Source organism: Vulpes vulpes, chromosome 12, assembly GCF_048418805.1.
Source record: "Vulpes vulpes isolate BD-2025 chromosome 12, VulVul3, whole genome shotgun sequence".
NCBI classification, from domain to species: Eukaryota; Metazoa; Chordata; class Mammalia; order Carnivora; family Canidae; genus Vulpes; species Vulpes vulpes.
Genome location: NC_132791.1, coordinates 47,783,535 through 47,807,947, shown reverse-complemented (window position 1 = coordinate 47,807,947; position 24,413 = coordinate 47,783,535). Strand labels below are relative to the sequence as shown.

The following is a 24,413-nucleotide window of genomic DNA, read 5'->3' as shown; positions in this document are numbered from 1 at the left end:
TTTCTTGCCTGGATTGCTTTCTCTGGTCTCTAGGAAACCTCTCTAGCCCTACACCATTCAATGCCCACACTGCACCAGAGTAAACTTTTTATTTTTTTTAAAGATTTATTTATTTATGACAGACATAGAGAGAGAGAGAGAGAGAGAGGCTGAGACACAGGCAGAGGGAGAAGCAGGCTCCATGCCAGGAGCCCGACGTGGGACTCGATCCCGGGTCGCCAGGATCGCGCCCTGGGCCAAAGGCAGGCGCTAAACCGCTAAGCCACCCAGGGATCCCCCAGAGTAAACTTTTTAAAATCCAAATTTGATCTCATTGCTTCCCTTCTTAAAAACATTCAAATGGTTTGCCACCCCCTGAAAGTAAAGTCATAACTCATCCTGGTTTGGGTTGCTTCTTCCACCCCACTCCCACCCAATTCTCTTGCTTCATGTCTTCTAGTCCTGCTTACCACCCTACTGGTACTCCAGCCAGATTTCCTGACACTTTACTCTGTTCTTGAAACCTGCCTGACCTCTTTTGACTACACAATGTTCCCGTGGCTGTAACTCTCTTTCCCTCCCAAGCTGACTTCTACTAACTTTTCAGGCAAGTCTCAGCCTGGACTCACTTTACCACAGAGCTTTCCAGAGCCCCCCTCATGAAGTGAGATGCCTCTGCTTTCTGCCCCCACTGCCCATTATTTCCCCGAGGACAGCATTTATCTGGTCTGTTACTACCTATTTCTTTGCTCATATGTTTCCCACACCCAACTGGGAGCCTACCTTCTTCCCAGCTATAACCCAAGAGTAGAGTCTAATACTGGTAGGCTCTCCATTGAGAGCCTAATTGTTGAATTAGTGAGTGAACAAAACCTTCCCTATGTTCACAGTGTGGACCCAAGCACCCACCTTAGTAGTTACTATTCTGGATTATGGGTGATTGCTCTCTTTATGGATGGAGATGTTACCTTGAATGTACTCCAGTGCCTAATGCAAAGGTCAACATTCACCTTCCATCCATCTACTTTTATTTTTAACATTTTAAAAAATATTTTATTTATTTATCCACAAGAGACACAAAAAGAGAGAGAGAGAGACACAGGCAGAGGGAGAAGCAGGCTCCACACAAGGAGCCCAATGCAGGACTTGATCCCGGGACCCCAGGATCATGCCCCAGGTGGAAGGCAGGTGCCAAACCGCTGAGCCACCCAGGTGTCCCTATTTTTAACAAATTTTTATTGAATAACTACTATTTACTAGATACTTTGGATGTAGCAGTGAACAAGGTAGCTGACACCCTGCCCTCAAGCTCACATTCTATTGGCATATATGGGTGCCTAGTCAGCAGGAGGTTTAGTGTTAATCCTACTGGGAAACTCCTGAGGGCTTTCCTGTCTGCAACTACAAAGCAAAGGGCACAGCCTCTGGGGAAAGAGAATAAATTCTCTTGGTCACCTCTGCAATTCCGTTTGTCTAGGTCTCCATGGGACTAGCCATCCAGCTGCAGCAGCAAGTGGGAGGGACGGAGGAGAGCAGACAATGGTGTTGCATGCCAGTGCCTCCAAACACTTCATCCAGGAAGTTTGGCAACTGACTTATTTTTCCACCCTGGAACAGAGGTGATCCACAGAGGGAACGACATAAATGGATAGAAATGACAGAGGAGGAACACCTGGGAGGCCCAGCAGTTGAGCGTCTGCCTTCCGCTCACAGGGTCCAGGATCCAGGATCAAGTCCCTCATCCGGCTCCCCGCAAGGAGCCTGTTTCTCCCTCTGCCTGTGTCTCTGCCTCTCTCTCTGGGTCTCTCATGAACAAATAAATAAATCTTTAAAAAAGGGGGGGGGGTACGAAATGACAGGGGAGAAAGAAGGAGGAAAAAAAGTGAAATAGAGTGAAGGAAGAGGAGTCAGAAACACACAGACAGGGAAGGAGACTAAGGCAAAAACAGAAGGCCTATAGGAAAAAAATTAAAAAAAAGAAGGCCTACAGGATTAAGCCCTGCCAATCTCATCTGGGTCACTGAGGGGGGTGAAAAAGATTCAGTTTTGAGCTCTTGGGATTCCCTAGATGATCCCTCAAATTATCTCTGGCCCCATCTTGGCCCAGGAGCCTTCTGCCCAGGGACCTCCCAGCCCCCAAGCTCGATATACTCCTTATGACCCTCATGAGTAGGGACAAGCAGTGATGGAAAAAAACACAGTTGCTCTGGGAACAGCAGTCCCTGATTTTCATCTTTTTCAGAAAAGATCATAGAAAAGACCCTGTGTTCACCATCTGTTTTCTAACTGGGGGCTCCAGGCTCTGCTCTCTGAGATACGGGCCTAACAATATCCCAATCTGCAGGCACAGCACAGACACTCTACTGAGCTGGAAGCTGTGGAAGCAGCTCCCACCCCCAGGAACCCCCAGATGCCAAGCATGAGCCTGAGTTGCTAATAGTGCCCTCCTCTTGCCAGCAGCTTCAGCTGCTTGCTTCTGAGGCTGTGATGCCATCTGCTGCTCAATTTAGGAAGCTGGCTGACTCTGGCTGCACAACCATGGCCAATCAAGGCAGGAGTTGGGAAGGGGGCCCACTGGGTCTCAGAAGAGCCAATCTTTGTGGATGGACCCAGGACTGGGCGTCAGGGACAGAACAAATGCTCTGTTCTCTGTCGCCATTCTTAGACAAGGCTGGATGCCTCTCTTTCACAGAAAGATACCTCAGGGTTCTGGAGGGATGCATAGGTTGGCTCTGCCCTTCATCAACATCCAGTGTTGTCTCCAGGTTAAATTGCCCAGAGGGGTCCCAGCCTGCCTTTGAAGTTCTACAGCTCTCCTCAAAACATTTTTTTTCTTTGCAGGTTTAAGCAAGATTATTCCAGGTTGTATTAATTGGGTGAATGAAATAATGAGGCCAAGCCTAGAGAAAGTGGGGCTTTGAAGAAATAAGCATGCTTCTGCAGAACTGAAATAGACCTTCAGACTCTCAGCGGGTTTCTGATGTTCCTGCTGTGTTGTCTCTTTTCAGGCCTCAACCCAGGTAAGGTTGTGAGCTCCATGATTATAGGGGCCACACTAATGCCAGGCACATATTTTTGATATTCGTTCAACTAATAATTAGCTTGAAGAAATTTCCTGCAAGCCAGTTGAGGGAGCCAACCTCTGAGGTGATCCCCAATGAGCCCCATCTCCTAAAAGTTACCCAATTATAGCCCCCCTCCTGTACAAGGGTTAATTTGTGTGGCCAATGGAATATGACACAAGGAATTGTGTGTAATAACCTAGAATCTGAAAGACTCTATGGCTCCCTTCTTCATGTCCCTCTCTCCCTCTGTCTCTCTGCCTTTCTTCTTCATCACTTGTTCTGAAGGAAGCCAGTTGCCATGTTGCGAGTAGCCCTATGGAGAGGCTCCTGTGGTAAGGAACTAAAGCCTCTGTCAACAGCCACATGAATGGGACTGGAAGCAGATCCTCTCAGGAAGCCTTCAAATGACTGCAGCCCTGGCAGGCCGCCTGACTGCAAATTCATGACTGACCCTGAGCCAGTTCAGCTGAATTCTCCTATATCCTTTACCCACAGAAACTGTGATATAAATGTTTAAAGTTTGGGGTAATTTGTTATGCAACAACATAATACATCTATCATATGATATTATTATATAATAGCATCTCATATGCATTATATCACTTCACTCCCTTATAAGATGTAGTATGTGGACCCCACCCCCTCTGTAACCACATCTCCTACTACCCCACCATCTTCTCAGCTCAGCCTCACCCAAGGCTCACTCCTGCTTCACTCCAGCCCACTGAAATTGCTTTTCTCTCTGCTGGAGCCCCTTCCTAGCTACTCCTAAATCTCTGCATGGTTGGTCACTCTCTTATCTCCTTGAGGTCTATATTCACATGCAGGCTTTTTAATGTAGCTTTCCCTGACTCTCTGGGCACCTGAACTACAGCTCCCACTCGTACCTATTCTTTTCCCTAATTTATTTTTATCCTTAGCCCTTAGGATTATATAACATATATAATAAAATATATTTTACATATCTTATAATTTCTATCTCCCCCCTTGAATGTAAGCTCTCCATGAAGGCAATAATTTGTTTTTGTCTATTTTTGTCACTGCTCTAGCCCCCCAGCACTTGGATTAGTGATGCACATAAAAAATGTTCCATACATACTCAGTTGAATGAGGAAAAATGTCATGTGTATCTCCTAGAAGCCATATCATATATCACATGCCAAGTTAGGATGTCACATACATATTGTATTTAAATGCAGTGTAAGGTAGTGCTAGAGCCGAGGACCATAAATAGCAAGACCTAGCTTTGTTGCTTCCTGGCTTGCTACGTTACTATGAGTGAGGCATTTGTTACTCTCTGAGCCTCAGTTTTACTTATCTGTAAAATGAGATTATTATAACCTTCCCGTCCTACCTATGCCGTAGGTGTAGAAATCAAATAATGAATGTCACAGTATTTTTAAAAAAATCTAACGTATGTTTCTGAAATTTTTCAAAGGCCATGTGTCTCAGGATATACTCTTTGGGGTTGCGGGGTGGGGGTTAGATAAAAAGGTCAAAGAGGTCTGGGAAATTTGGGTTCCCAGTATTTCACTAACTCCTCTTGGACATTCACAACCATTAACATATGAAAGGCTCTAAAAATCCCACAGGAAAGGTCTTTCCCTAAAGCACCTGACTAAACTTGGTCTTGATCTCTACAAATACACATAGAGCTGCGCCTGTGTTGTCAGGATGGTGTTGCTACTTTAAATCAGAAGGAAGGGCAGCCCCAGTGGCCCAGCGGTTTAGCGCCGCCTTCAGCCCAAGGCGTGATCCTGGTAGACCCGGGATCGAGTCCTGCATCAGGCTTCCTGCATGGAGCCTGCTTCCCTCTCTATGTCCCTGTCTCCCACTCCCCCCACCACCACCCCGTCTCATGAAGAAATAAATTCTTTAAAAAACAAATAAATCGAGAAGGAATTCTGAAATTCTTGAAACAGAAATCCCGGTGGAGTGGACAATGAGCTCAAACAGCTGAAATGGAGATTGGGAGGAGAGAGAAGGAGGACAAGGAAAAGGAGGAGGGGGAGGGAAAGAGTGGACAAGGAGAAGGAAGAAAGCAAAATGGTGGTGAAGAGAAAAATGGACAACTAAATTCATCCCCTTTTAAAAGAACTTTGCAGAACAAAGGCAACCTGAAACTTCCCAGGGGGGTGGAGGAATCCAGGAATCCTGCGCTGCCCACGGAGCCCAGCTCATTCCTTTGAGCGTTGCCTCTGCCAATTTCCGCAGCTGGAGCTCAGGCTTCCTTTTCAGCTTCAAGGAATCTCCGATTGAAAAGATTTCTTCTTTATCAGGGAGGAGGAATCAGGTAAACCAAATTAGTGGCTTCTCAATTTACTTACTAAGTGCCTGAAATGGCAGCTGCAGTGAGCAATAGCCTTCCTGGCAGCGTTCATCTCCCACAAGCATGCCTAGCATGGAGAAGGGACAGAAGCTGCATTTCCTCCTGCAGACTCCCTAAACTCAGCGGGAGGGGAAGAGGTCCGTTTATTCTCGACCTCCAGGTAGGCCTGCTCCAGCCCAGTCAACATGCTAACGGAAAAGGATGCAGCTCTCTCTGGCATCCACTCACATTTGCAGGCTTCATGGCTAAGAAGCCCTTTGTTGCATTTCATTTCAGTCTTTTTCCTATAACTTCGTGTTTTACTGCCTTTCCTTTACACTAGAAGGAGGGAGTGATTTGACTGTCCTAAGTTGCATACATAGAGCAACTTATACTAACCAGGATAGTTATAACTCACCTCTCTGGGCATATGATTGGTGAATACTATTGGAGGAACTCTGTTTCCCACCAACTGAGAGACTGGGCTCTCTCTGTCTTTTTACAATTGTGTGATTCAAAGTGGGGATAGGGAGGTCATGAGAAAGGAAGTAACATAGGTTGAGCACCTGCCCGGTCCCTTATATAAGGCATCTCATCCCATCTTCACAACTGCCTAGAATGTAGAAATTATAATCCCCATTTTATAGGTGAAGGTTTTGATGTCCAGAGTTCACTTAGAGTCGAACAGCTGACATGTAGGGTGGTGGAGTTAGAATCTCACTGAATCTGACTCCTAAATCAGGTTCTCTCTACCCAGAGGGCTTGGCCCTATCACATAGAAATCCATATCTGGTTTCTTTCCAATCCTTTTACTATATTAGGTTCATTCCCTAACCCCACAAACATGCTGGGATTCTGGCTATTTTCACATGCCCATTTACCACAGGGTACACTTAATATCAGAAAAGTCCATGTAAGTCTCTCAAGTCGTTCCTGTGGCCAAATCTGGACTCATTCCACCTGATGTCCACCTTCCTCATCAGACTATAATCTCCATAATGGTAAGGACCATGTTTGTCTTTTTTGTCACTCCATTTCTCCTAGTGCCTACCACAGGGCCTGCTACGTGGTAGATACTCATTATGTGTTGACTGAATGAATGATGAGGACAGAAAGGGAAGACTCTGTAAAATAAGATAAGAGAACCTGAGAAACAGATTTAAAAGGCCAACATTTAATTTAAAGAAGGAGAAGAGAGGTAACTAGGAAGAGACTGAGTGACAGCAAGATAAGAAAACTCAGCACAAACAAGCAAGATAAAAATAGCCTCTTGCCACTGTCCTTTTAAAATTACTTTCTATATTTGAGCCTAAGTGACAAGTGAAATCTCCTCTGTAATTTCCCATGTGTTCAGCTTAATGAATTTCTGGCAAATGGTTTCAGCATTGGAGGGCCAATTTGGACACTGTGGGGGTGGAGTTGGTGAGAAAATGAAGGGTATGGAAATAGACTAATTGAGTCTAGAAACCAAACGGAGAGGTGATTGGAGGCATGTGAGGATGGAGCCAACTCTTGGAACTTGCTCAACATCAGGAAGGACTGGGAGTTGGTCTTGCTCTAACTGATGTCATTATGATGTTTCCCTATATGCTACAGAAGGCGTCCAGAATCACAAGATGCCTTGCAATGATTCTTTGTGTCACACTATCTCCTAAAGAGCTTTATTTGTTTATATAGACAGCATTATATTAATGATCTAATTTTTGCCATTGGAATAAGTAAAGAAATACTGTCTCTTTCAGGTCCATAGGTCTTTTTTTTTTTTTTTTAAGATTTTTAATTTATTTACTCATGATAGAAAGAGAGAGAGAGAGAGAGAGAGAGAGAGAGAGAGGCAGGGAGAGAAGCAGGCTCCAGGCCAGGAGCCTGATGCGGGACTCCATCCCAGGACTCCAGGATCACGCCCTGGGCGAAAGGTAGGCGCTGAGCCACCCAAGGATCCCCCATAGGTCTTATACACAGTAGGTATGTTATAAATGTTGAACCAAATCGTTATGAGGGAGGGAATTTAGGGGGTGCAAGGATGGGAATGCACAATCTACTCCTTTGCATCCATTTGTGTTGCCACTCAGATGCATTAACTTCTCTGTATATTGAGGGAGGAGATCTGAGGGGCCATTGGACCCAGAAGTCCTTTCTAAACCTTAAAATTGGCAATGACCATGCAGTCATTTTTAATAGGAATTGCATATCTTCCAGGTCCCCAACTACATTTTTCATTGCTATTTTAATAGCTTCTTTGGTATAGAAGTGACATACCATACAATTCACCCATTTAAAATATAGAATTCAGTGGTTTTTATAATATTCACAGATATGTACAACCATCACAATTTTAGAATATTCATTATCATCTAAAAAACAAACAACCCTATAACCTTGAGCTGTCACCTCCCTTCCCTCCAGATCTAAGCAGCCCTTAATCTAATTTCTGTCTCCATAGATTTTCCTATTCTTGACTTTCCTATGAATGGAATCAAACAATATATGGTCAGCTTCTTTAACTAAATGTAACATTTTCAAGGTTCATTCATGTTGTAACATGAATTAGTACTTCATTCCTTTTTATGACCAAATAATATTCCACTGTATGGATATCCTACATTTTGTTTATCTGTTTGTAAGCTAATGGACATTTGGGTTATTTCAACCTTTTAGCTATTTTGAATAATGCTGCTATGAAAATCTGTGTACAAGTTTTTGTATGGACATATATGTTCATTTTCTTGGGTATATACCTAGGAGTGGAATTGCTGAATCATAAAGTAACTCTATGTGTAATCATTTTTTTAAAAGATTTTATTTATTTATTCTTGAGAAACAGAGAGAGAGAGAGAGAGAGAGGCAGAGACACAGGAAGAGGGAGAAGCAGGCTCCATGAAGGGAGCCCGTCATGGGACTTGATCCCAGGTCTCCAGGATCACGCCCTGGGCCGAAGTCAGGGTTAAACTGCTGAGCCACCCGGGCTGCCCGTATGTTTAATCATTTAAAGACTGTTTTTCAAAGCAGTTGCACCACTTTACGTTTCCACGGGAAGTGTATGAGGATTCCAATTTCTCTATATCCTTGACAATCCAATTATGCTTTTTAAAAAATATTTTATTTATTTATTTTTAAAGATTTTATTTATTTATTCATGAGACACACACACACACACACACACACACACACACACACACAGAGGCAGAGACACAAGCAGGCTCCATGCAGGGAGCCTGATGTGGGACTCGATCCCGGGTCCCCAGTATCATGCCCTGGGCTGAAAGCAGTGCTAAACCGCTGAGCCACTGGGGCTACCCAGATTTTATTTATTTATTTATGAGAGACACAGAGAAAGAAAGGCAGACACATAGGCAGAGGAGAAGCAGGCTCCATGCAAGGAGCCCAATGCGGCACTCGATCCCGGAACTCCAGGATCATGCCCTGAGCCAAAGGCAGATGCTCAACTGCTGAGCCACCCAGGCGTCCCTCAACTATGCTTTTGAGAAATAACAAGGACAATTGCAGGCACTCACTCAAATCTGGATAGCTATTACAAAGAAGAAGCGGGAGGAGTAGAGTACAGGGATGAAGGAGGGATCCCTTTTCAGCTCTAAGCTCTTAGGATCATCCAGAGGGAATGCTGCCGTCTCTGTACTCTCCCTGACTACCCCAGCTAGGTTAGCTGTCCTCTGACATCTGCTCAAGGATACCTATACTATTTGTCTTTTTTCCCCAGTAGATTGTAAGCTTTAGGTAAGCAGAGCTCTCTATGGCTCTGACTTATCTACAGCTCTGACTTTATCTGTAGGGTCTGGCAAATGGTAGATGCTCAGTAAATGCTGGTTGACTGAATGACTGAATAAATGATTGAACATTTATCTACTGATGGTTCCTGTCCAGGGAGGAAAGGAAAAGGATCAATCTCAGGGGCAAAAGTCTTCAAGAAGGGAAGCAAAGAGAGTAAAGATGGAGGAGAAAGGGAAAGGCACGCAAGAAGTTTGGGGACCTAGCATCACTTAGGCCCAGGCTTCTGATTATGAGGTCAGACTCAGAGCTAATGGACCTACCCTAATCCTTTGCCTTTTATCTGGCTGCATTTTTTTTTTTCTAGAATTTTTCCCTTTTCTTTTTTGTTATTCCTTTTTTTTTTTTTTTAAGGATTTTATTTATTTATTTGAGAGAGAGAGAGAGAGAGAGCAGAGACACAGGCAGAGGAAGAAGCAGGCTCCATGTAGGGAGCCCGATGTGGGTGGGACTCCATCCCGGGTCTCCAGGATCACGTCCTGGGCTGAAGTCGATGCTAAACCACAGAGCCACATGGGCTGCCCATTCTTCCACATTTTAATTTAATGTTTCTTATTCTTGCAAAGAAAAAAAATGTTAGGAATAATAACAAAAGGGCAGCCCGGTTGGCTCAGCAGTTTAGCGCTGACTTCAGCCCAGGACGTGATCCTGGAGACCCGGGATGGAGTCCCACATCAGGCTCCCTGCATGGAGCCTGCTTTTTCCTCTGCCCGTGTCTTTGCCTCTCTCTCTCTCTCTCTCTCTCTCATGAAAAAATAAATAAAATCTTTTTAAAAAAATAAAGTGTGGAAGAAAAAAAAGATTAAGAAACACAGTAGAAAAGTAGTTGCTATTACAGGTTAAAGACCACATCAGGGGATCCCTGGGTGGCTTAGCGGTTTGGCGCCTGCCTTTGGCCCAGGGCGTGATCCTGGGGTCCTGGGATAGAGTCCCACATTGGGCTCCTTGCATGGGGCCTGCTTCTCCCTCTGCCTGTGTCCCTGCCTCTCTCTCTCTCTCTCTCTCTCTTTCTCTCTCTCTGTGTCTCTCATGAATAAATGAATAAAATCTTTAAAAAAATAAAATAAAAAAATAAAGACCACATCAATCAACTCACCAAAATGAATTCAGAATTTAAAGATTAGAGGTTAAGAAGGTTGACTAAGAAGAATTTTTTAACTAGGACATGCAGAAATCATAATCTTTTTTTTTTTTAAGATTTTATTTATTCATGAGATACACACAGAGAGAGGCAGAGACACAGGCAGAGGGAGAAGCAGGCTCCATGCAGGAAGCCCGACGTGGGACTCTATCCCAGGTCTCCAGGATCATACCCTGGGCTGAAGGCAGTGCTAAACTGCTGGGCCACCCGGGCTGCCCATAATCTTTTTTTTTTTTTTTTAAGATTTTATTTATTTATTCATGAGAGACACAGAAAGAGAGAGACAGAGACATAGGCAGAGGGAGAAGCAGGCTCCATGCAGGGAACCCAATGTGGGACTCCATCCCGGGACTCCAGGATCACACCCTGAGCCGAAGGCAGATGCTAAACCGCTGAGCCATCCAGGCATCCCCAGAAATCATAATCTATCTAGGTTTTCCTCCTTAGGACACTGAATGCTCTATAACCTAAAAAATATGACTACAGTTTCAATGACATGACAAGATGTCCCAGCATTCAGCCTTACTCGTAATGGCTGGCCTTCCTTCCACAGAAATCCTGCCTCCCGCCTGACTAATCTGTAAATCCAGTAGTCACCGGGTCATTGGTCCTTCTCTCCCCAAAGGCCCTATATCTCTCTAGCTTCAATTACTTCCTGTCTCTTCTCTGGAAGCACACATGTACATATTCACACAAACCTCATCTTTACTTTTCATGAATCCTCAGGGTAGCTCTCCTCCATTTTGTGTATTTGGAAGAAAAGAAAGCAAAATATATTAGATGCCAATGCAATTTCTCCTTTAGCAGAGCTCCACAGGACAATTACCACCCAATCTGCAGGATTTTATAGCTCTCATAACCTTCCTTTATGAACATACTGTGACAGCCGGATGCAGGCATTGATTATGGCAGCAGTCTTCAGCCACATTCCTATTTAACTGCAAAGTGGAGCTCCTGCCTACCAGCTCAGCACTGCTCAGTGACTTTTTTAATTACTGTATTTATGTAAGCCTTTTTCCAACTAGAGCTTGTGTCCAAGTCCATCAGAACTGGAGGATTTGTGCTTACCACTTCTAGCTCTCTCTCTGGCCTTAGACCCTAGTGTCTTTCTATACCTGGAATCAATATAGCACTCTGGCCTTTCTCAACAGAGGTCTTTTGAGGACTGGGGTGCAAAGGAAGCACTTTTTTTTTTTTTTTCATAATGATAGCTGAGGGAAGATAATAAAACATCTTGGCAGGTGCCAAGGGCAGTGGCTGATTCCTAGGGGCTTGCCTGGCAAAGATGCCAGGTACAATAGATGAGCAGCCCCGATAGGCTGCTGTGGGGGCTAGGAAAGAGAGGGGCTTCAGCTTTACCAACTGTTCACCAGGACAGAATCGACCTGGCTCCGGGTAATGCAAGAAGGAAATTTTAGTGTTCAAAAGACATGCTGATAGGGACGCCTGGGTGGCTCACTGGTTGAGCCTCTGCCTCCTGCTGGTGTTGTGATCCGGGGTCCTGGGATGGAGTCCTGCATCAGGCTCCCCGTGGAGAGACTGCTTCTCCCTCCGTGTGTCTCTGTCTCTCTCTGTGTGTCTCTCATGAATAAATAAGTAAAATCTTAAAAAAAAAAAAATGCTGATAACCTGGTGGGCAATCTGTCTAAAGATGTGGCCTCTTTGGCTGATTGTGCCACGGTACAAGGCAATTCTGGCAGAGAAAACCGGTATTCTTTAGCGACTGCAACTCGGCTAAGGATCCCACTGCAGGGCACCAGCGATGCTGCCCGCAGGGTTAGGCTGTAGAGTGCCAGGCATAACCCCTCCCCCCGATCTTCTGGCGAGACCCTGAAAACTAAGGTGATCTGTGTGGGTAGGCAGGTCATCAGCCGAGGAACAACTACGGGAGAAAGCCTGAGAGACGTCAGTGGGAGGTGGAAGGGCGGGCGGGCTGCGCCTGCTGGAACCCAGAGGCCCACAGGCGCAGCGGCTGCTGGGGCAGGCGGGAAGCGCGCCCCCCGCGCGGGGACACACCGGGCTTCGTCCTCAGCACCTCCACACCAACGCCCCCTTCCATCTGTGAGTAACAAAGAAACGTAGCCCCCGTCCAGACTCCCACCCCCCGTTTCCGGAGGCTCCAGCTTCCCGGCCGCCGCGGCTCCCGCCCCTCTCCGACCCGGACCTTCCTGGGCGGGGCTTCCGGGCCCGCCCCCCGGCCCCTCGGTCCCCGCCCCGGGGCGGGGCTTCGCTCGGCGGCCCGCCGGCCTTTCCGCTGCGGCCTGTGCCCGGGCTGGAGTGCCGCGGCCGCGCTCCAGACACGTGCGGGTGAGTAGGGGCCAGGTCGGGGGGAGCCTCGGAGGTCTGCTGGCTCGGGGCGAGCCGCAGCTTGTGGGGAGGCTTCTTCCGAGGCACGGGACAAAATGGGTTCGTTCCATCATGACCCCGGGTCTGGAGGGCATCTTGAGGGGTCGCCCCCTGTTTTGCTCCTTTCCCTCTTGTCCCTGAGACTCACCTAGGTCTGGTCTCCGCGAGCCTCACTTCCCAGGCGTCTGGCGCCAGGGCCCGGGGGCTGGGGAAGATTTGTGACGAACACGTGTCGGGGCAGAGCTCCGTCAGGTCCTTAAACCCGAGCTCCTGAAAGGGGCAGGCACTTTTAAGGTTCGTTTTTGGATCTGAACAATGAGTCCCCTCTATTTTACTTTTTCTCTCCATTGTTTGGAGTTGGTTCAGAGTGAAATTAGAGGGACACCTGGGTGGCTCAGCGGTTGAGCGTCTCCCTTCGGCCCAGGTCGTGATCCTGGGGTCTTGGGACGGAGTCCGCATCGGGCTCCCTGCATGGAGCCTGCTTCTCCCTCTGCCTGGGTCTCTGCCTCTCTGTGTCTCATGAATAAGTAAATAAATAAAATCTTTTTTTTAAAAAAAGTGAAATTAGAGGATGGCTGGAGAAAGATACAGTTTTGGACACCCTAGATAAATAAATAAGGTAAATTATAATGGTAAATGGATAGGAATATTTGTTAACATTCTTGCCAACATTTTGGTTACTGCTTTCAACCAATAGTTAAGGTCATTGGCAGGAATGGCAGCCTGTCTCCAGTTCCTTTCATACCCATTATCACATTCTGTTGTTTTTTTCTAAAGTATTGCCTTTTTTTTTTTTAAGATTTATTTATTCATTTATGATAGAGAGAGGCAGAGACACAGGAGGAGGGAGAAGCAGGCTCCATGCCGGGAGTCCGACGCGGGACTCGATCCTGGGTCTCCAGGATCGCCCTGGGCCAAAGGCAGGCGCTAAACCGCTGAGCAACCCAGGGATCCCCAAGTACTGCTTTTATTGTACCTCAAAAAGTCTCATAATTGACGTCCTCTCCAATCTAGTTTTTTAACTATCTTTTTTTCTTTTTTAAGATTTTTATTTATTTATTCATGAGCGACAGAGAGAGGCAGAGACTGGCAGAGGGAGAAGCAGGCTCCACGCAGGAAGTCCGAGGTGGAACTCAATCCCGGGTCTCCAGGATCACACCCTGGCCTGCAGGCGGCGCTAAACCGCTGTGCCACCGGGGCTGCCCTTAACTATACTTTCTATATTCACTGCCCACTGGTAACTTTTTCCTCCCTACTCTCCCCTATTCGTCTCCTTGGCTGGAATGTAGCTCTTAATAACAAGTGTTTACTGACCACATACTTTATACCAGATATTCTTGGGCTTAATTTGTATTCTTTTTAGATCTAACAGCCACCTTGTGTACAGAGTGCTATTGATAACATTCCTATTTTATTTTAAGATTTTTTATTTATTCATGAGAGATGGAAAGAGAGAGGCAGAGACACAGGCAGAGGGAGAAGCAGGCTCCATGCAGGGAGCCCGTTGTGGGACTCTATCCCAGGACTCCAGGATCAAGCCCTGGGCCAAAGGCAGGCACCAAACAGCTGAGCCACCCAGGTGTCCCACATTCCTACTTTACAAATTATACTGAGAGGTACAGAGAGGTTAAGTCACGTGTTCATTGTAACTTAGCTGTTGAGGGATAGAGCCACACTTCCTTCTACCTGTTAACTAGACCATTAGTTTACTGTCGTTGAGGGGTGCCTGGCTGGCTCAGTCACAAGAGCATGCAACTCTTGCTCTCATGGTTCATAAGTGCGAGCCCCATGTCGGGTGTAAATTATTTAAAAGTAAAATGTTTTTTATTTATTTTTTTAAAAAGATTATTTATTTATTTATTCATGACAGAGAGAGAGAGGCAGAGACACAGGCAGAGGGAGAAGCAGGCTCCACGCAGGGAGCCCAATGCGGGACTCAATCCCGGGACTCGGGGATCACGCCCTGGACTGAAGGCGGCCCTAAACCACTGAGCCACCCGGGCTGCCCAGTAAAATGTTTTTTAAAGGATTGCTCCTGTTGAGTTGCTGTGGTACATAGGTAACAAATAACATGAGGAAATAAATCTAACCAAGGAAAAGCTTTGTTTTATTGTCTATTTCTGTGACTCAGAAATAAGTTCTGGAGTTTTGTGGGTAGAGGTCTTGAACTTCACATAAGTGTTCACTACTGTTGGCTGAATCTAACCAGAAGTGCTTTGATTACAGAGGGAACAGCCGAGGGCTTTGGAGAAATGCAGCCCCAGGTGAGTGCAATTTCATTAGCCTGCCTTTGGCCCCAGCTGTAGGCAGCTGCCTAGGTTGCCGTGTACCTAGGCACGTGTTACACTGCTGGGAGAACAGCAGCGGATAGCTGGTTGGCATTCTGGGCCTGGTTCATGCCACCTCTGTTGTTAACTATACCAGGATGCCAGCATAATTGTTTATCTATTAAGGTTAAATCGGTAAGGGCATGATGTTATGGGGAGAAACCTAAAAATCCAAAGCTTTTTAAGTGTTTCTGGCTCAACAGGTTTGGCTAGTATGAAGTTACTTTAATCCTACCTTGGAAACAAAAGAAAGGTAATGAATCCTTGGAGGAATGCAGAAGTAGAGGAAGAAAGTCACCTTTTTGTTTTTAGAGTGACTACCAAGTGCTCCAAAGGGGGTTTGTACAGTGAAAAAAGACCATGCGATTTTTTGCAGTTTTCACTGAAATCCAAATACCTGGGCCTTACTTCTGCACCACAGAAAGCTTGTCATGCTGCTCCCTCCTAAGGGGTTTCATAGCTGCAGTTACCTACAGGAATGCCTTATTAGGGAAATGGTATGAATTTGCTTTAAAATTATAGGCATTCTTTAGCTCTTTAACAAAATATGAAAATCCCAATTGACAGACTACAACCATACTAATTTCTGTTTTAGGCTGACAGTATATTTGTCTTGGTTTCTTACTGACTTTCAGGAGTGAACAGAGTTGTTGCCCCTTTGGAGCAGTAAATACTGGGTCTCTTTGTAGTGATTTTGCTTTGGATTGCTAATTTTCTGAGAAGAGATGCTTTTCAGTTCTAGGCAAACACGTGTCCCAAAAGGCTGACTTAGTTGGTGCTTCTGTGATAAGTGACATCCTGGTTTCCATAGGAGGAACCGGTGAGGATGTTGGGAGGCAAGGGAGTTATTTATAAAATATAAATAGTTATTTATAAAAGCTATCAATTGACTTTCCCTAAAAAGGATTCACTTAGCTAAATGTTGAGTGCTTGGTGTAAATACCTCAGATGTTCATTGTGAATAACCTTTTACAGATGGGGTCTTAAAACTAGTGATAACTAGACGGTTTGGGGGCATGGTTAGCTATAGTGGTAATTATAGGCAAGAAAAAGACAATGGGAAATAAAATTTGGAGGACATTGAAAATGGGGTAAATCATAAATGGCCGACAGTATTGTTTGCATTTCTACAGAAAAGCAGCTTTAGGAACTGTTTTAGTCTAGGGTGTTGAACAGTGAAATCTTTTTCTTTTTTAGGATGACTTGAAAGTAGGGCATGTTTGGCCCTCCTGAAGAGAGAAAATTAGTGGTTGGTGAATAGTCTGTATGGCATTCTCAGGTAATGTCTCTTTTCATCCAACAGGGACTACTTCCTGTGTGGCAGGCCTGTTTGCTTGTTGGTATCCATCAGGAAACCATTGGGTGGCACAATCTGCCCCCCAACAAATTTGGCCTCTGAGCAGTGAAAAGCTAAGTGTGATTTTGGTAGCTATGGTCTAAGGCCCGTAGGATCTTTGAGATTATCTGTATCATTCCATCTGAGGACTTTTTTTTTTTTTTTAAGATTTTATTTATTCATGAGAGGCAGAGGGAGGCAGAGACACAGGCAGAGGGACAAGCAGGCTCCACACAGGGAGCCTGATGCAGGAATCAATCCTGGGACCCCAGGATCACGCCCTGGGCTGAAGGCAGTGCTAAACCCCTGAGCCACCCAGGCTGCCCCCATCTGAGGAATTCAGAACAAGATTATAAAAGTCCAGGATAGAAAGGATGGTGTATCTTGTGTGGTCACTGCTAAATCTCAATCCTAGTGCCTGGCACATATAATAGGAATTCCCTGAATGTTGGACCAAAGGGATGGGAAAGAAGTTCCTGTTTCCTATTTGTTCAAATAGTTTGGCACCAAAGTCTGCCATCAGTGCTTCCAGGCTTCTGGTTGGCATCCCATGTGAATTCATGGGGATATGTGTATCCATATCTTCTACTTGGGGTGCCTGTGTATCTGAAACAAAGCTGTTCCAGGAATCACCCAGCGGTTGTCAGCTATCCAGGCTAGTATGTTGCCTTGGATGGTGTTACACTGTTGGAAGAGCAAACACTGCCTTTTTTGAGGTCTGGCTCCGAGCACTGTTTTGGTGTTGTGGCTAAGTACTCTTGGGCAGCGTTTTGCACCTCTGAGAGTGGAAGAACTCCTCCGGTGGAGTTGGTCCTAGTCTGGGTGCAAACAGTTTTTTTTCTTTTTTCCTTTGAGAAAAGGACCCTGTCTGAGGACCCTTAGGATCCTTCTTTGTCATTCCTTTCCTCTTTGAATCCTAGATGCCTTTACCTGAGGGAGAAATCTGCCTCCATTCAGACCTCAGATGTCTCTGACAGCCCTATGTGACACCGGGATAGGTAATGTATATAATCCTTTTGTCATGTAGGTTCTAATTAACTTGTTTCAGCTCAGATGGGTGGTGTGAAGTAATAGAAAATTATATATTGGCCTCTGCTCCCATTCTTGGCACAAAGTTCCTAAAACTCTTAAGATTCCCTAAGCAAGAAGTACATTAGGAGCATCTTTTGTTCTGCTATTTGGTCTTTAACTCTGATTCCTGGGTGATAAGCATGTCTTGTTCTAATGAGGTTGATCACCAGAAAGGCCAAGCAGTGATTAGAAGCTTGGAATTTTCAGCCCCACCACGATTCTTCAAAAGGGGAAAGGGGCTGGAAATGGAGTTAATAATTGATCATTCCCACATGATAAAGCCTCCGTAAAAATCCCAATAGTGTGGGGTTTAGAGAACTTTTAGGTTGGTGAACACAGGCGCTGTGTGGGAGAATAATGCACCCAGAGGGCATGGAAGCTCGATGCCACTTTTTACCTAGACTTGCCCTGTGCATTTCCCCTCTGGATGTTTCTCTATATCCTTTATCATGTCCTTTAAATAAACTGGTAAACAGTAAGGAAAATTTTTCTGAGTTCTGAGATTACTATAGCAACGAGTAGGGGTTTGTGGGAACCTGTGATTTGTATCTGATACTGGTCAGAAGCACAGGTAACAACCTGGACTTGTGATTGGCATCTGAAGTGAGGGAGAAGCAGTCTTGTTGGACTGTGCCCTTAACCTGTGGCTCTGATGATACTTTAGGTATACAGAGTGTCAGAACTGTGGACACCCAGCTGGTGGCACAGATTTGCTTGGTGTGGGGGGAAAACCTACATCTGGTGTCATAAATATTGAGAGTGGCCATAGTGTGAGAGTAAAGAAAAATAGAGGAGCAACCCAGGGCTCAGCGGTTTAGCACCACCTTCAGCCCAGGGCATGATCCTGGAGATCCAGGATCGAGTCCCATGTTGGGCTCCCTGCATGGAGCCTGCTTCTCCCTCTGGCTGTGTCTCTGCCTCTCTCTTTCTCTCTCTCTCTCCGTCTCTGTCTCTCATGAATAAATAAATAAAATCTTTAAAAGAAATAGAAAGTGAGGTTTTCTTGGGGCGCCTAGCTGGCTATTCAGTAGGTAGAGCATGCAACTCTTGATCTCAGGGTCCTGAGTTCAAGCCCCACGTTGGGTACAAAGCTTACTTTAAAAGAAAGGAAAGTTTTTTAAAAAGTGAAGTTTCTTTACAGGTGGAAAAAGTTCAGAGTTCTAAAATATTATGGAGAGTATGAGAATATTAGAGGATACTTGATCTAAAGTCCAAGGCTTAAACTAGGATCTCATGTTCTAGAGCTGTGCTATACAATTCATGAAGATATTTCATCTGACAAAAATTAAATCTGGTTTTCCAGATCTCAGTATTTAGTGACTACCATATTGGACAGCTCAGAAAACATTTCCACCGATGTGGAAAGTTTTATTATACACTGCTGTTCTAGAGCAAGGGTAGGCAAACTTGCTGTAAAAGGCCAGATAATATTTTAGGCTTGTGTACCATAGTGTCTCTTGTAACTACTCAATTCTGCACTTGCAGTATGAGAGCAGCCATAGACATAGTGTGTCAACAGATGTTCAGATAAAACTTTATTAATAGACACCAAAATTAGAGTTTTGTAAAGTTTTCAATATTATAACTAAAAAAAATTCCCTGAATCATTCTAAGCTTGACGGATTTTCAAAAACCAATTGGCATGCCAAAATTGGCCTGTGAGCTAAAGTTTTTGCAAGCCACTGTTGTAGAAAATGAAATTCAGGCCTTGAGAATTGACAGCTCATTAGTGACATGTTCAGGGGCAGTACCAACATGTCTCAGAAAAGTTCCATGTTATTAGTACTTTTGCCTTATAGCAAGCCTTTACCATATAGCCTTAAACTCTACCTCTTTTAGAGGACTAAGATGACTTTAGTAAATTATCCAGTACTAGAATAGTCCTCATTTCTTGTGTTTGGAGTTTGTTGTGTACACTTTTTGCACAGCTTACTTCTGTCATAATGGTTCTCTTTATTTTTGATGTTTACTGGAAGGAGAGGTCCTAAGAAAGAACAGCAATCTTCATTTCCAGTAGAGCCTGATCATAACTTTCAGTCCTAGGTAGTGCAATAAAAATGGTCCCTAAGGAAGGAGAAAAACTTTGTCATGAAGTCGGGGTTTAAAATCTGGGATGAGGGCTGCCCGGTGGCTCAGCGGTTTAGCACCGCTTTCGGCCCAGGGTGTGATCGTGGAGACCCGGGATCAAGTCCCTTGTCAGGCTCCCTGGATGGAGTCTGTTTCTCCCTCTGCCTGTGTCTGTGCCTCTCTCTCTGTGTGAGATAAATAAATAAAATCTTAAAAAAAATAAAATAAAAATCTGGGACGGTAAGCTCCTGTGAGCATACAGAGGCATTCCTGACCTTTAAGGCTACCCAGGTGCAGGGAGGGGCCTCTTTGTCGCTATTTAAAGAATGATACTTTGTTGACTTCTGTGCATGTATTTGATAACCCCCGGAGATTAACCCCAGTGGCTTAATCATGCCCATTAAAATAATCTAATGGGATTTCCTAGTTGATAAGTGAAGTTAATTAGTCACCTACTACTCCCAGTTGACTTGATTTTTTTTTTTTTTAATTAATTACCTGGTGAGGAACCAAAGAAGATGAAGTAAAACATTTCAAAGTAACTATTTAACCCCAAGCTGCCACCTCCTGTCTCAGGTAGCAATTGGTAGAGGCAGTGACCCTTTTCATTTCTCTGCTCAAGTTTCAAGCCTCAGTCCTATACCATACTAAGCGGAAAAACTAAAGCAGGGTGGGTAAGGGAGATGCAAGTATTAAGGAGACCATCCCTGGTGCCTATCAGTAATTTACTTCCTTCATTGTTGAAACCTGTCAGTGGACTTTTGCATTAAAATTGTGGATCAGGTCTCAAATTGTGATCAGGAAAATAAAGCCCCAGGAAAAAAATTGTGCAGGCCCCAAAGGGACACAAAAAGGTGGATCCCTGCCTGGGAATTCACACAAAAGAAAACAATCTTGTAAGAGCAACTAATTAAGTACTTAAAAGAGTGACAATGGCTCCTTGAATCTTGTTGCTTAATTAGGGCTTTTTATGAACAGCTCCAGTTAATGGACCTGTCAATATTCTCTTGGAAAACAATTTCACTAAATTAACAAATCAACTCTAATGCTTAGAATGTCTGCCTAGCAATTCTTTTTCTTTACTGCTATTTAGAAATAATAAGCCAGCTTGCTGGGTCTCAGAAAAGGCTGATAAAATGGATCTTGAAATTTATTTTATTTTAGAATAGTTGTATAATTACAGAAAAGTTGCAAAGACAGTACAAAGAAGGCCCATGTACCCTACACCGTTTCCTCTAATACCATTTTACATTAGGGTAGTACATTTGTCACAATGGGCTAATATGGATACGTTATTAACTAAAGTCTGTATAGGGTGCTGGGTGGATTAGTCGTTTAAACATCCACCCTTTTTGTCCTTTACCCTCACCACCTGCAGTTTTTTAATCTGAGATTTGGGAACATTATGGTTGCTCAACTAGTGTTTGCCAGAGTTAGTTGAACGTTTTCCTATCTTCGCCTCTACCTTTCAGTCTTTAACACCTAAGCAGTACTCATGTTCTTTTTTTTTTTTAAAGATTTTATTTATTTATTCATGAGAATACACAGAGAGGAGAAAGAGAAAGAGGCAGAGACACAGGCAGAGGGAGAAGCAGGCTCCATACAGGGGAGCCTGATGTAGGACTTGATCCAGAGTCTCCAGAATCACGCCCTGGGCCAAAGGCGGCGCTAAACTGCTGAGCCACCCGGGCTGCCCAGTACTCCTGTTCATGTGAGAAAATTACTGCTATCTCCTTGCTGAACTGATCAGACTCTTAGGTTGGCATTCAAGACTTTTCTAAATTCTGGGGACACCTGTATGGCTCAGTCAGTTAAGTAAGTGTCTGTTCTTGATCCCTCATGATCCTTGGGTCCTGGGATTCAGCCCTGTGTCCTGTTCCCTCCTCAGCAGAGTCTGCTTCTGCACCCCCACCCCGACCCTCTTTTGGGCTCTCTTTCGCTCTCTCAAATAAACACAATTTATTTTTTATTTTTTTTAAGATTATTTATTTATTTATTTATAGAGACCCACAGAGAGAGAGAGAGGCAGAGACACAGGCAGAGGGAGAAGCAGGCTCCATGCAGGGAGCCCGACGTGGGACTTGATCCCAGGTCTCCAGGATCACGCCCTGGGCTGCAGGCGGCGCTAAACCGCTGCGCCACCAGAGCTGCCCAAATAAACACAATTTAAAAAAAGGCTGGACTTTATTCAGATTTCCTTCGTTTTTACTTAATGTCCTTTGTCTGTTCCAGGATCTCATTGAAGATACTACATTCAGTTATTATATCTCCTTAGGCTCCTTTTTAAAATTATATTTATTTATTTAAGATTTTATTCTTTTTAAAAAATTTTTAAAATTTTTTATTCTTTTGAGATTTTATTCTTAGTGACCTGCACCTAGCATGGGGCCCCAACTTACAACCCTGAGATCAAGTGTTGCATTCTTTACCAGCTAAGCTGGCCAAGAGCCCCTTCTTAGGTTCCTTTTAGCTATGACAGCTTCTTAGACTTCCTTGTTATTTATTGATGGCCTAGAATTTGAGACAGGTATTTTGTAGAAAGTCCCTCAGTTAGGATTGAGTTTTTCTCATGATTAAGCTGAGTTTAAGTGATTTTGAGAGGAAGACCATAGACCATTCTCATCCTATCAGCCTGACTTAGTGTTGCTGTTAACCTTGATCACCTGGCTGAGGTTTGTCTTGCCAAATTTCTCCACTGTAAAGTTACTCCCCCTGGCCCAATTCTGTGTGCTTTGGAATGAAGTTACTATGTGCAACACATACTTAAAAAGATGAGAATTGTGCTTTCTTTGAGGGTGGAATATCTACATAAGTTACTTGGTATTCTTAAGAAATAATTTTTTTTTTAAATGTTACATACTTATTCATGAGAGACACACAGAGAGAGGGTGGCACAGACACAGGCAGAGGGAGAGGAAGAATCAGGCTCCATGCAGGGAGCCTGACCTGAGACTCAATCCCAGGTTTCCAGGATCATGCTCTGGGCTGAAGGCAGCGCTAAACCACTGAGTTACCAGGGCTGCCCTTAAGAAATAAATTGATCTCTTCTCATTCAATGTATTTATACCATTATGAATCCATGGATATTTGTTCTATTTTGGGGATAACAGTCCAATAATACTTTATTCAGTGTTCCAGCTTTGGCCTTTAGGAGCTCATTGGTTGGCTACTATATCTCTCCTTTTTTATTTTTTTATTTTTATTTTTATTCTCTTAATTTTTTTTCTTTTTTAATAAAGTTAAACAGTAAAACAAAAATTCACAAGCTGCCTCCCTGTCCACCCCCCACTCAACACAGACATAGGTGTATCCAACTAAGAAAACGCAACTGCTCTAAGGACGGGGAGATGAGATGAAGGGAGGAAGTGAGCTGTGCCCACGCTCAAGGTTACATTGAGCAAGTCTGCACTTTCTGGGTTCCGGATGGTTTCCTTTCATTAGCCAAACTGAAAAAAGAAATTCCCTGGACCAGATGCTTCAAAGCTGAAGCCCCCAGGACCGCCAAGGAATGCCTTGAAGATATTGTTTGCGTCAAAATTGCCCATATTCATGCCTTCCTCATCTAGGTCCTGTCCACTGTCATAGCGAGTCTTTTTCTTGGGATCAGAGGATGGTAAAAGCTTCTCCAACTTCCTTGAACTATTTCTCCTCTTCCTTCTGAACTTCGGCACTGGCTCCATTGTGCCGATCTGGATGGTGCATCAAGGCCCGTTTTCGGTAAGCTTTCTTGATTTCATCCTCAGAGGCATTCTTGTCCACTCCCAGAATTTTGTAGTAATCTTTCCTCTTACTCTTCTTCAGTTCCAGCTGTGCATTTTTTAGGAGCTGTTTGTGTTCTTTTGTTTTCTCCGTCTGATAAACTTTTTCATAGTCCCGCACTGCTTCTTCATAGTGTTCTGTGTCCATGTAACACTGAGCTCTTCTCAAGTAGGCTTTTATATAAGTGGCATCGAGCTTCACTGCACTCATCATCTAGTTTCCTAAGCTTGGAGTTAACCTTGCCCCGATTATAGTAGAGTTTAGCATTTGTTTTTATATTGTTAGGGTCTATCCCCAGGGCTTCTGTGTACAGTTCATAGGCTAGCTTGTGATTTCCTTCTTTAAATGCTTTATTCCCATCTTCTTTCTTCGCTTTAAGTGCTTTAGCATTTCTGCAAGCAATGCAGGCCTTCTCATGGTCAGGAGCCATTCTGAGAGCCTGTACAAAAAACTGAACCGCCTTCTCAATACAATCTTCATAATAAAGGCAAAGACCTCGTACATACAGAGCATCCGCATTGGTAGAATCCATTCGTAAAATGTCACTGGCCACAGACTGTGCTTCCGGTTAACGACCTAGCGTTGCTAAACATTCTGCTTTGAGGATTTTTTTTTTTTTTTTTTTTTTTTTTGCTTTGAGGATTTTGAAGCGATGGCAGGCAGGGGCAAATTCTAGGGCATGGTCCGTGCAGAAAACCACCTTCCGAAAATCTCGCTTCTCGAAATCCGTTTCTGCTATTTTCTCATATTCTATGACTGCATTAGCATTCTTGAACTCCTGTTGCGCCTGAGCATTTTTGTGATCCAGTTCTAGGGCTCTCTGGAAACTCCGACATGCTGCCATGGCATTCCTTAGAGATAGGTGGCATTTGCCCTGTCGTAGATGTCCCCGGACAAAACTGTCATCCGACCTGACTGCTGTGCATCTCCAAGAGCTGCCCGGAATTTTCCGAGCATCATCAAAGTGGCTGCTCGATTCCCATAGTAGCTAGCATTTTTAGGACACATATCTATAGCTTTTGTATAATAGTTATAAGCTTCATTGTAATCTTTCTTGGCATAGTATGCATTTCCTTGTTCCTTGAAAGACCCTGCTTCCCTCTTTGCTTCCTCGTCGTCGAGCAGCTCTGGCTCGGTCGCCGCCATTACCACATCGCACTCCGCGGCAGCCGCCATCTTACCGCCGGGACCAGAGAGTATCTCTTCTTTTTTTTTTTTTTTTTTTTTT

At 44.4% G+C, this 24,413-nt stretch overlaps 2 protein-coding genes, 1 non-coding gene and 1 pseudogene across 35 annotated transcripts in view; 2 read left to right on the top strand and 2 right to left on the bottom strand.

Moving 5' to 3' along the window:
- The window catches only part of SIL1 (SIL1 nucleotide exchange factor), a 288,423-nt gene that overhangs the window by 253,582 nt on the left and 10,428 nt on the right, over positions 1–24,413 (bottom strand). For 2 of the 7 annotated variants that reach the window (XM_026001355.2, XM_026001353.2), the window contains exon 1: positions 5,162–5,247. The exons of 2 other annotated variants lie outside the window; for them this stretch is intronic. The gene's annotated coding sequence lies outside the window, so the exon portion shown is untranslated. Of the gene's footprint in view, positions 1–5,161; positions 5,662–12,773; positions 12,813–24,413 lie in introns of those variants that run through there. 3 more of the 7 variants (XM_072728454.1, XM_072728455.1, XM_072728457.1) reach the window with 3 other exon arrangements.
- The window catches only part of MATR3 (matrin 3), a 61,465-nt gene continuing 42,121 nt past the window's right edge, over positions 5,070–24,413 (top strand). For 7 of the 27 annotated variants that reach the window (XM_026001349.2, XM_072728427.1, XM_072728407.1 and 4 more), the window contains exons 1-4: positions 12,470–12,586; positions 14,852–14,889; positions 16,150–16,231; positions 17,209–17,286. The gene's annotated coding sequence lies outside the window, so the exon portion shown is untranslated. Of the gene's footprint in view, positions 5,338–6,238; positions 6,354–12,152; positions 12,341–12,468; positions 12,587–14,851; positions 14,890–16,149; positions 16,232–17,208; positions 17,287–22,992; positions 23,144–24,413 lie in introns of those variants that run through there. The other 20 variants (XM_072728437.1, XM_072728416.1, XM_072728450.1 and 17 more) reach the window with 16 other exon arrangements.
- LOC112922025 (small nucleolar RNA SNORA74) lies at positions 16,921–17,121 on the top strand. Its single transcript, XR_003235365.1, has one exon. It is a non-coding gene; the product is annotated as a small nucleolar RNA SNORA74 (small nucleolar RNA).
- On the bottom strand, positions 22,864–24,398 carry LOC112921972 (dnaJ homolog subfamily C member 7 pseudogene; annotated as a pseudogene).